A 13,650-nucleotide genomic window follows, 5' to 3' on the forward strand; every position below is an offset into this window, starting at 1 on the left:
ATGTTCACATTTCAATCGACGAGGTTCTTCGGGATCGTGTCGTGTGAAATCAACGGAGGTGTTCGGGTTTGAATCGACAAAGTTGTGCGGGATCGCACCGGAGCGAGTGAATGGAATTGTTCGGGACTGTGTATAGTCGTATATACGACATCGTTCGATTTTCGTTTAATATCCCATTGACTAAACCGTTGATACAGTCGTACTGCCGCGTGAGATAACAATTTTTTTTTTATTTTGTCTCTATTTCCTCGCGAAGCAACCATAACGGCAATGTTATCGTCACGTTCAAGGAATTTTATCCCGTTGCACGAGACTAAGTGTTCTAAAGAAATTTAATCACATTAAAAAAAAGGGGGCTAAGATAAACTGGTATAAATTTTATCAGAAAGAAACATAGGAAAGGAAGGAAATGTATAGTTCGGCTGGGCTGCCAAATAAGGCCCTCTGGCGGTTCATAAAGAACACTTATAACAAATATACTTTTTACTTGCTTTTTTTTCTTTTGGCATATCAAAGTTCGCAAAACCACTCTGGTCCTTTAATTCAAAGGTTGCAACACCGTTCTGATCTAAAGCAGAGGCCGCAAAACTACTCTGTCGTAATTCCAAAGTCGCAACACCGCTCTGGTGTTTTCAAAAGCCTAACACCGCTCTGGTGTTTTCTTTTTCTTCTGCCAGTCTGTTGTATTTTTTTCTTCTTCCTTTTATCGAATATCGCCAGGCACAGCCAGAAGTAGTCGCACCAAATTCACCGAGACGTACTTTAATGGCGAATGTCCTGACGAACTACAATCACTTTACCCCCTTGACGTAAATACCCCCAACAAACCCGACAAGCAGCGAAGTCCCACCCCTACACAGTAGAGATACCTTGATATAATCCGAAATATTGATTTTGTTGTAATAAATAAAAATATTTAGAAAGAGAGAAGAAAATATACCAATTAGAGGGGGGAAAATGAAGGGGAGGTAAATAAATAAAAATAAAAATAAAATTTCTACAACCAAAAACATTGCAAAACGTAAAAAAGTAGAACAAGGATTTATGTTGGAACTGAGATTATTTAATTATTATTATTATTATTTTAAAAAAGTAATTGAAAGGGAAAAACACTGCGTTGTTAATGCGTTAAAAGTAAATAATTTCGTTGTTTCCTGAATGTTAAAACACGTTAACACACCGGCCAATATCAGATAGGTGACCAGTTGGAAATACTAGATGCTGTATAGGAGGGCGGGGGTGGAAGCATTTCCAAAATTTTTATTTTTAAACTAAAAATCGTTTAGTATTTACTTAAAGATACATTCATAATGAAAGCTGTCTTTTAATCTACATAAAAAATAACAAGCATTTTGTAATTTACATTATGTACGTTTAAAGCAGAAGAATAAAAGATTGCAAACATCAATTTAACAAATTAACAAATTAAAATGAACGGTACATTTTTTTTTTTTACACAGTGATCACCACTTGTCAAGGCCCGGAAGCCACTCAGGAATAAGGGTTATGGCAAGTACATTACGTTAGTGTGGAGATTTGATGAAGTGTCTTACTTAAGGGGCGGTTCATTAGGAATTTGTTAACGTTGGACTTGAACACATCCAAGTTGTAGTAAGGTGGGAAGCAGGCAGACGAAACAGAGTTCCACAGGCGTGCAGTTCTAAGAAAGAAGCCTTATTCATGGAATTCGCGTTTTGATTTAGGCACAGATATAGAGTGGGGGAAATTTTTCACAGTGGATTCAGCTAGACGGGTGTTTTTCGTGAATGATTGGCGGGGAGGGGGACCAGAGATTGGAGTTCAGACGAGCATCTGCCATGGAAATAACGATAAAACAAGGACAGGCTCGCAACGTCTCTTCTGTGGGAGAGAGGTTGCAGGGTAGAGAAAAGGGCATCCCCCACTAAGCCACGAAGTCTATTTTGTACTCTGTCAAGGCAGGATAGGCTGTTTTTAGCAGCTCCTGCCCAGATATGGCAACAGTATTCCATCCTTGGACGTACTTGGCTTTTATATAGATAGAGAATTGCATCATTAGTGAGATATCTTCTGGAGCGGTAGAAGGATCCCACCATCTTTCCAGCGACCTTGGCAACAGACTTGATGTACGTGTTCCATTTCAGATCAGGAGTAAAGGTCAAACCCAGAAGCTTGTCAAAACACGGGGCCTCACCCAGAGAGAGTCATCCATCACAATTGATGCCAGCTGGGGATCAGAGCGTTGATGATGTAAGGATAGTTTGGTTTTAGATGCATTAAAGGTAACTAGCCACATCTTCCCCCACTGAACCACGCGCTCGAGATCAGAGGAGAGAGAATCAGAGAGAACTTTGTCATTTACAGCCTTTGATGTGTTGCCGTAGTAAAAAATGCAAGAGAGCTATATGCTCAGTCTGTTAAATCCAAGGTAGCTGATCAGCGGCTTGGTTCCCACCAGTTTTGGCAAATAACAAATAGGATCCTGAACAGAAGTGTGCGTTCTATCCCAACCATTATTAATGGACCAGAGGTACATATTTTGAAATAAAAAAAAAGTTTGAAATGAAATAGAACCATGAATAACGTTTTTAAAATTAAATTAAAAAATTATACACAATAACTTCTCGATAAAATAATAGGCTTGAAACTTAAAATAAACTTTACATGGAATCGATTGATTTTAAAAGAAAAACGTTAAGGCATTAAAACTCATATATTATATTAAAATCGGAGGTAAAACGTTTATTGGCCCCTACCGTATCGAAAACTAGCGATATTTCAAAAATATATATGGATGAAACTACGAAAAAGATATTTAAAAGGAACAAACTAAAAGAAATCCGTGCAAAACCTTACGTTAAATCAGTTTAAACTAAAAAAAGAGAAAAGAAGAGAATTTTCATATAAAAGAACTGTTGATATCCGGAATATAAAATTCAAACTTTAACGGTTTTAAAACCAAAATTTGTAGAGGATCTTTTTTTTAAATAAATAAATATTTTTATTTATTACAAGAAAATCAATATTTCGGATTATATGAAATTCTTCATCATGAAAATCTGAGCCAGAATTTTCGGTTTTTAGATAAATTATAAAGAATGATAATATTTGTTGTATAATAAAAAAAAATTAAAAAGTATCGTAAAAATATCTAATTTAAAAATATTTAAAAACGGGTTCGTATCTAAATTCATAATTATATAACATTTTTAAAAATATAAAACATCACTGCAGGATTTTCCCGGCAAAAAATACTCCCTTTTAAAATACTCCCATGCCCAAATGTAAAATCTTTTTATTCATTTTTTATTTTTCGGAAAATAAAATAAAATCGCTTTTGGTCCAGTTTTATAAATTCATCGGCAATTTCTTTGATAATTGAAACAAACAAATAACTATCCTCGCCCATCGTCTAGTCGTAGCAATCGTACTTTATTTTGTGACGTCAGCAGATCACGTGACTTAAGCGAACTGGCCTTCTTTACGGCGGTCGTGGTTATGATGAGAATTCGTGAAAAGAAAACAAAACAAAAATAAAAACAAAACAAAACAAGAACAACTCTAAAAGAAACCCTATTTTATTTAAACCCAAAGTTTCTGGCTTCATCAAAAATACCTTAAATTAATTGAGTTAATTAATTTTAATTAATTAAATCGAGATTTTAGCAAAATAATGTCCGGGAGATATTGTGGGATCGCTAAATAGCTCTGGAAAAAAGGGTTAGAATCTTGGGGCTTTAAACATGAGTCATTTTCAAAAATGGTTGGAGAAAGTTTTTATTGTCTGTGGAATTGGTATTTTGGTTATCTGCGAAAATGGAAAGGAAATAAATCTGTCTTGGAGAGGGGGAAAGATTCTGGAAAAGAGGATGAAGAAGCAAAAGGAATGGAATTGGAAAAGGGTGATGAGACAGGAAGCTGCAAGTGGGCAGAACAGATGAGGGTTGGAATTAGGGATGCTGAATAAATAATGGAAGGAACGTGAACAAAATGGAATAGAAGACGAATACAGAGAAGTAATAAGATAAATAAAGATGAGGAGAAAGGATGGCAAAAGCAGTAGAAGTGAAAAAAAGAAGGGTAGAATAATAAGTGGTGCTCGGTGCTCCGTATCCTGTCTTGATAGAGTTCAAAACTCTATCAAAAGATTAACAAAATAGAAAAAAGAGTAACAAAATAAAAAAAAAAGAGAAATATATAGGAGTGACTTGCCGTTTACCAAATACATCTAGGACATTGCCAAGGCTGCGGCATAAAACTTTTTTGCTCGGTGCTCCGTAACTTTGTTGTATATTGGTTTATATTGGAAGAGATGATACATTAAAACGTGTCATGTGTTATCTAGTGGATTTAAGATATTGTTCTTTTAACAGACAGATAATAAACGTATAAATCGTATGTATGTTGTTTAGCTAGGAGACATGATATTGACGTGTAAACTGAGTCATGTTGTATCAGACTTGTCACACGGGATATTTTTAGTTCATATGTAAGAAGAATAATATATGCTTCATACCTTTTTTCTTGAAGAGTTCTTTTAACTTCCTGCTGCTCCGTGACGAACCATGAAGCGATCAGCACCATATAATTGAGACATCTGTTCTTATTTGTGAAACCATTAAAACAACTCTTTATATTTTTGTAATATAAGTTTATTACAGTTGTCTCAAATAGTTTTCACATGATCTGCAGTTAGTCTACATTTTCTGTTCATACAGCCCGCTCCTAGCTATCAGTCCACCCTTGTCTAGACGTCTGTCTGCTCTGGTGGTCAATCCCCAACTCTCTGAATCTCTCCAAAACTAACTACATCACGTCTTCTCTTACGTCACCTAATTACGTGTCTCATACAAATCTAATCCACATCTAGTTATTTGTTTATCCAAATCCAAAAGAATATTTACATCTATTTTCTATTTTCGCATTTCTTTTGCGATTTACACGTCAATCATTTCTTCCTCAATTTAATTGTTTATTCTTCTAATCATAATAACTGATCCAGCGACCATCCGTCACTCAAATTAATTAACAAGAATACAATAGCAATAATAATAATGTTTTGACTATTGCTCCCGCTTGCCACAGTTAACAGATACTACGCTATAATCACAACCTAAAGGGTAATGACATTATAACTTGTCTTGATAGAGTTCAAAGCTCTATCAAAAGATTAACAAAATAGAAAAAAAGAGTAAAAAAATAGAAAAGGAGAAATATATAGGAGTGACTTTCCGTTTACCAAATACATCCCGGACATTGCCAAGGCTGCGGCATAAAACGGCGCGCTTTTTTACCGGACCAGAAGACTACTCACACTTGAGAGTATCCTGTACCGCCACAAAGCCACCATTCGTCTATGAATGGAGTATTTGTTGCCACATCTGGGCTGATGCATCTACCACAAACCTCTTACTCCTGTATTTTCACGACAGGTGGCCGAGTGTGCTTTATTTTATGACTGTAAAACATTCAGAACAGACACACATCTTACTAGAACCAATGCCAAGTTTTCTTCCTCTCTATCTGTGCCTAAAACAAAACGATTTTTTTTTACAAAGGAGTCGCCACTTACCAAGGCCCAGAGGCCACTCGAGGAAAGGGTTAATGAGTATACAGTAGAACAGTGGAACAATATCATAGTAATCGTTAGTAGCGGAAATTCGGTAAATTAAATTACTTAAGATGAACGACTCATCAAGAACTTGTTCCCGTTGGACTTAAAGACAACCATATTGTAGTCAGTTGGAAAGCAGGAAAACGGAACAGAGTTCCACAGGCGTGCAGTTCTAAGAAAGCAGCTTTGTTATTCCATGATCCGTTTTTTTCCCCAGCACCGCCCGCTTGTGAAACAATACCGCGTACCTGCATTCCAGTTAACTAAAATATAGTTGTTATTGTCCAATCAATGTAAAAAGTTCTTGTCGAACTTTCCTCTTAAATAATCAAATTTTACCAAATAGTACACATATAAAACTCTAGTCCACTTCGAAGTAATCTCCTCCGGCTGCAGTACACTTGTATCGTTCAAACAATTTCTGGAAGACCCCATGGAAGTCCTCTTGCGTGAGCGTGTCTATGACCCTCATCACAACCTCCTTCATCTCCTCAATTGACATAACAACAACCTTGAAGGTTTTCCTTGAGCTTAGGGAATAACCAAACGTCACAGGGAGCAAGGTATGATCTGTAGGGAGGACGGGGAACTGTTTTGATATCCATCTTCGTCAAATAGTATTGACAACGATGAAATTGTGGACAGCAGCCTTGGGACAAACTTCGCACAAATCATTAGCTATCACCACGTTGTTGTCTCATCGGCCACGTAACTCATCCTTGAGAGTTCTTTCGGCCATGATAAACTGTAATTCTCTTCTCGGTGGGCTGGCAATTAAATAGGAAATATGGAGGTACGTCGATAGGGATGTCAGGTCCGCATGAGATTGCTCGCTGGTCGCGTACCCCCCACCAGATTTCTTCCAACAGATTAAAACGACACAAAAGGCACCCTTAAATTAATGCATATGGTTATCCTGTGACCCAGCAAAGCTATTGTCACGTTGAGGACGCCTGGCGCCGAGGCATTTACCGACCAGAAACCGGTGTGAACATATCCATGCATAAAATCCGCAACAAATGACGTCCAGAGATTATTTGCTAGCGACGAATACTGAGGAAAAAAAAAAAAAATGAAAAAAATAAAAAATAAAAATACAGAAGTAAATAATCGTTTGGGAACATCAGCACATTCGTTGGTATTCAGGTTGGTGGGCGGGTCGATGGTGAGATCATATGTGTTGGTGGGGATGAGGGCGTGACATCGATACTGTACAACCAATATTCATGGGCATGGTGGGTTTTATTTTATTTATTATTTTCTCCAATAAATACGAAAAAAAAAAATGTCAGCCGTTTTCACACGGAACAAAAGACGTAGTAATAGAGAAAAGAGAGAAAAAAATTGCAGCTAAATTTGAAATATAAAAAACAAACACTAATTCACAATTTTACATGAATTTATCTTGTGAGCTTTAAAAAAGTTAGACCTAAATAGCATTTAAGCTCTAATACCAAACTTTTATTCTGAGTAGCCTATTTGACGACGAGAAAGAAAAACATACACGATATAAAACAAGTCTATAATAAAAGCCAATGTGTGTTTATATATATATATATATATATATATATATATATATATATATATATATATATATATATATATATATATATATATATTCGGATTATGATGATTTCCTTAGTCAGTGGGACATTAGTTTTCCAAAACTGTTCTGCTTGGAAAATTAATTTTACTTATATATATATATATATATATATATATATATATATATATATATATATATATATATATATATATATATATATATATATATTAGTGTTAGGACGATTAATCGGAATCGGATTCGGGAATTGGAAAAATCGGAGCTTTTTGGGATATCGGAATCAGGAAAATTTGAGCCTATTTTTCGATGCCACAACCGATTCCTTTAATTATTTATTTGATTTGATTTTGTTTTTAATAAACCATCTTCCACTGCTTGTAGTAAAAATAAAATAATGAATATTTATTGATTTAAACTTTCAGTAAGACTAAAATCTCTAGATCACACCGTCACAAGTGTGTTTTTACGTTTGAGGAAATACATACACATTTTAAATGTGCTTCTTTAAAGAATCGGAATCGGTTATTGTATTGGAATCGGGAATTTAGTACTGAATCTGTAATTGTATCGGAATCGGGAAAAAATTGGACTTGTCCCATCACTAATATATATATATATATATATATATATATATATATATATATATATATATATATATATATATATATGACAATTAAGCTACACTGAATATTCGGCGTTTCATCCACTATAGGATTCGTCAGGCTTATGCGCGAATTCTGTGGTTGTTTCCCGTTTTTATATATGTTGAGGATTTTAGTTAGCCAATCAGCTTTCTAGTATCCACCGCGCCCCTTCCTATCAGCCAATGGGCATGCATTTTATCGAACAAAGGATCTGTTTTAGAACTAGGTTAGTGGTTTAAGGCAGACGATTTTCCTCATTTCTGCTCTTTTTTTATATATAAATATACATATGTGTACACACATACATGCACACATACATACACACATATATATATATATGTATGTGTGTGGTCGTTTATGTATATTCATGTTTATTTGGCCTTGGCAACAGACTTGATGTACGTGTTCCATTTCAGATCAGGAGTAAAGGTTAAACCCAGAAGCTTGTCAAAATACGGGGCCTCACCCAGACGAGAGCCATCCATCACAATTGATGCCAGCTGGGGATCAGAGCGTTGATGATATAAGGATAGGAGTTTGGTTTTGGATGCATTAAAGGTAACTAGCCACATCTTCCCCCACTGAACCACGCGCTCGAGATCAGAGGAGAGAGAATCAGAGAGAACTTTTTCATTTATAGCCTTTGATGTGTTGCCGTAGATGGTCGTGTCATCAGCATAGATGTCAACGAATGATTTAAGTATGTGTTTAGGGAGGTCATTGGTGTAGATCAGGAAGTTTTCCAATTTGAAATCGGTTAATCCATTTTGAAGTTGATTTTTATCATTTCTGACTTGAAATGGTACAGAAAGATACCAGCTACTTACGGAGGAACAACGTAAAAGTTGCCAACATCTTAAGTGATGCAATAACCCTTATCCCTGAGTGGCTTCCGGGCCTTCATAAGTGGTGACCACGGTGTAAAAAAAAAAAGAAAAAAAGTGAAAGCAATTGTTGTGGAAGGAACTAGATTCGAACTTGGAAAAACCAGGTCGCCAGTTTGGGTCGTTAACCACTGGATCACATTCAACTCTCACAAACGTAATGTACCATAAAATGTTATCTTGTAGAATTTGAAAAAAAAATATGAGTTTTGGTCAATAAGTCTCCAGAATTTTTTGTATGGACGCTTTAATTGTCCCATTTGAAGTAATCTCCTCCGGCTGCCATACATTTGTTGCATCGTTGCAACAATTTCTGGAAGGCTCCATACAAGTCCGCCTTCGTGAGCGTGTCAATGATCCTCATCACAGCCTCCTTCATCTTCTCAGTTATCATAACGGCACCCTCTAAAGTTTTTCTTGGGCTTAGGGAATAATAAAACATCACAAGGAGCAAGGTCTGGTCAATAGGGAGGGTGAGGAACTGTTTTGATAGCCATTTTCGTCAAATAGTCTGTGAAAATGATGACGTTGTGGACATCATTTTTGGGACAAACTTCGAGTAAATCTTCCATATGTTTAGTTCCTCGCGAATATTTGTATGTACAGTTCTCACACTGACATCAAATTGTGCACTTGTTGTCTCTATGGACACATGATAGTCCTTATCCATGAAATTCTTTATTTGGCCAATCAACTCTGGTGTTCTGATTTCCTTACTTCTCCCACACCTCTCATTATCCTTCACAGACTCCTTGCCTCCTTTGAATCTCTTATGCCACTCACAAACTGATGTTCGATTCATGCAAGATGATTCAAATGCAGTCTGCAGTATTCCATACGTTTCTGTGGCATTTTTTTCCAAGTTTAAAACCGAATTTTATTGCATATGTGCCTCCTCGACAAAAATACCCCCGAAAAACCAGACAAGCAGCAAAGTCTAACCCCTACACAGTCGAGATCCCTAGATGTAAGAAAGCCTTCTACTCTAATAGCTTCTTCCTCAGAAGTGCAAGACTTTGGAATTCTCTTCCAGTTTCTTGCTTTCCCAAACGAACTGACATGCAGAAGTTCAAGTGTAATGTGAACAGGCATCTTGCTGCTAAACTCCCTACATAGCACCTCTGCCACTTAACTTCCGGATAGTAGTCCCCTACATCAAAGTGGCAATGTAGTAAAACAATCGTTCTTTTACAGTGTCGTAACATCAAGTTTGCATTTTTTAAATTCACCAACTGTGACAATCAGGCTTTAGTAGGGTGTATTCCAATTCCTGGTGTAGCTGCTTAATTGAACCTGAAATTATAAAAAATTGGTTAGTCATTCCGTAAGATGTATAGCAATAACATGCTGAATTGTCGATTTTTAAATGATAGTATTATTACGTGTGCAGTTATCAATGGGACAATATCGTAGTATTCGTTAGTAATGGAGATTTGATAAAGTGTCTTACTTAAGGGGGGCGATTTATCAGGAATTTGTTTATGTTGGACTTGAAGACATCCAAGTTGTAGTCAGGTGGGAAACAGGTAAACCGAAGAGAGTTCCAGAGGCGTGCACTTCTAAGAAAGAAGCTTTGTTCGTGGAATCCACGTTTTGATTTAGGCACAGATAAGGAGTGGGGAAAATTATTGACGGTGGTTTCAGCTAGTCGGGTGTTTTTTTAAAAAGATTGGCGAGGGGGGACCAGAGAATGGATCTCAGACGAGCACTTGCCATGGAAATAACGATAGAACAAAGACAGGCTCGCTACGTCTCTTCTGTGGGAAAGAAGTTGCAGGGAAGAGAAAAGGGCATCCCCCACTAAGCCACGAAGTCTATTTTGTACCCTGTCAAGGCAGGATAGGCTGTTTTTAGCAGCTCCTGTCCAGATGTGGCAACAGTACTCCATCTTTGGACGTACTTGGCTTTTATATAGATAGAGAATTGCATCATTAGTGAGATATCTTCTGGAGCGGTAGAAGGATACCACCATTTTCCCAGCGACCTTGGCCACAGACTTGGTGTATGTGTTCCATTTCAGATCAGGAGTGAAGGTCAAACAATAGCTTATCAAAACATGGGGCTTCCCCTAGACGAGAGCCATCCATTTCAATTGATGCCAGATGGGGATCAGAGCGTTTATGATGTAGAGATAGGAGCTTGGTCTTAGATACATCAAAGGTAACCAGCCACCTCTTTCCCCACAGTACCACGCGCTCAAGATCAGAGGAGAGAGAATCAGAGAGAACGTCATCATTTACGGCCTTTGATGTATTGCCATACATTGTCGTGTCATCAGCATAGATGTCAACGAAGGATTTTAGTATGTGTTTTGGGAGATCATTGATGTAGATCAGGAAAAGAGTTGGGCCCAGTATGGACCCCTGAAGGACACCAGCATTAATACTGTGGGCCTCTGATTTCTGCCCATCAACCACTACTCTTATGAGCCTATTAGAGAGAAATGATTTAATGATCGAGAAAACATTTCCAGTTATACCGTAGCTGGAAATCTTGTGTAGTAGGCCTTTATGCCAAACCTTATCGAAGGCCTTTGATATGTCGAGAGCAATTGCTCTAGAAATGAAGCCTTTGTCGAGAGATTCGCTAATCCTATGAGATATAACCGTTAGCACATCTGCTGTAGATCTAGCCGAACGGAAACCATATTGCATGTCGCTAAGAAGGTTATTTCTGCAACTTACCCATGACACACAGGAGACTTATTGGTCTGTACTGAGAGGGGGATGACTTATTACCTGAATTCTTAAATACAGGGCATACTGATGAGGTTTTCCAGGGTGTTGGGAAGCACTTCTCCTTAAGGCAACGCTTAAACAGTTTGGTAAGTATGGTGGGGGGCAAGTTCTGGTTGTACTTTTTTATAAAATGAAAATAACGATAGAATGACCCTTTATTAAATTAAACATACTAGAAGCGTCGAAACGATGAATCGAAACGAGCACGGAATGAGACTGACATGCGAGTTCCTATTTACAATGCCTCCACACAGGACAGAGTTAGACATCAGGATCGTTTGTTTTTAACGTTGGGAAAAGGGACAAAAATTAACGTTGTCTCAGTCGGGAAGGAGTTCTCCTCCACTGACAGAGAACAAGAGGTTGAAGTGCAGCATCTGAAAAACAGATGCTAAACTTTGATCTTGGCATGCGAGTTAGCGGAAATCTAAAGACAGTTTAACATACGCGCATTATAATAATTTACACGATTAGCTAGAGCGGAAGGCGCTATTTAAATCGATGCACAGCAGAAAGGTATATAACGAAAACTTATTTGAAAATACATCATTTGAAATTCAAATTAAAAATTCCGCAAGAACTTTCCAGTCAACCTAATAAAATAGTTCTAAATTTTCATCATACCAGCTGGGTACCTCATCAGCGCTGACAAGTGCATAAAACTTTCACATCAACAATCCGATATTAACAATATAGGAAGATTATCTTGTATCTTTTAATACGTACTAGATGATTATTTATTTTCAAGGTGTTACATAAAAAATATTGGAATAGTGTATAGTTCATGCAGTTGTGTGTGTGCAGTCAGCACCAACCCTATTCAGGGTTTAACCGGCTTCCTCCAAAGGAGGAAGTTTCATGGGAGTATGAAATTCAAAAACGGCCCCCAGTCGCATGTATATCCCCGTTTGGGGAGATGACGACGTTAGGTTTTTGCAACTTTTTGCAGGGAGGTGTCGACGCCCTCCTACATACAGCATCTGGTCTTCCCAAATTGGTCACCCATTTTAGTAATGACCAGGCTCAACGTTGCTTAACTTCGGTGATTATGCTGTATATATGTACGTTCATGCAGTTGGTTGATTATAAATTACTTTGCTTTAATATCGTTCTATATTAAGAATTGTACGGGCACAATCTATCTATCTATCTATCTATCTATCTATCTATCTATCTATCTATCTATCTTTAAAGGTGAAACTCTGTGTGTGTGTGTGTGTGTGTGTGTGTGTGTGTGTGTGTGTACATTTCCCTACAAAATAACTCTGTCAATTTACGGTCTACAAACTCGAGATTTGACATAAGTGGGATTGAGATTTGGGAAAATCTTTTTAATCGGATTTCAGCCAGAAATTTGGCTGTCAAGGTGTCAAAGTTAAACGATTTGACCCTTGGAAAATCTAGCAACTCCCCCCACACTAATTTTGGGTCTAAACACTTGAAATTTTAGATGTAGGTAACTTGGACATTGATCGAACTTTTCTAAAACTTGATTTGAGTCTAAAAGATAAATTTTAAGGAGTAAAAATTGGGATCAAAGCTTTAAAAAATTTGACCTCTTAGCCAATTTTTGGTCTAAACATTTGACACTTTACGTGAAGTGTATTCAGACATAGTTTTCGGCTGGAAATTTTGCTAGCAAGGAGTCAAAGTTCCAAAGATTTAACCTTTGCAATCTCTAGCAAACTATTCAACAAATTTTTGGGTCTAAACATTTGAAAATTTATATAAAGGGTATTCAGATATGCAGCAAATTTTAAATCAGTTCTTGTGGCGAAAATTTGGCTGGCAAGAGGTCAAACTTGAAAGAGTTGACCTTTACAGACTCTACCAACTTCCTCCGCCAATTTTGGGCCCAAACACTTGAAATTTTAGATGTAGGTTACCTGGACATGGGTCAAACAATTTAACATATATATATATATATATATATATATATATATATATATATATATATATATATATATATATATATTCTAGCAAAAGTACCCGTCGTTGACTGGGTTCAAAAACAGCCAACAGAAAATGGACTCTGATTTATTAAAGTATGATAGGTTATGAAAAGGAAGGGTTGTAAAGAGATAGCTTCGAATTTGGGGGTATCAAAACCAAAGCAAAATATGATGAAAGTAAAAATAAAATAGATAAACCCCATCATTTATTATACCATACCTGTTCACACTGAAACACTTATCACAATATTTTGTGGATCTATATTAAAAAGCCT

This window comes from Euprymna scolopes, chromosome 40, assembly GCF_053919585.1.
Source record: "Euprymna scolopes isolate OS-2025 chromosome 40, ASM5391958v1, whole genome shotgun sequence".
NCBI classification, from domain to species: Eukaryota; Metazoa; Mollusca; class Cephalopoda; order Sepiida; family Sepiolidae; genus Euprymna; species Euprymna scolopes.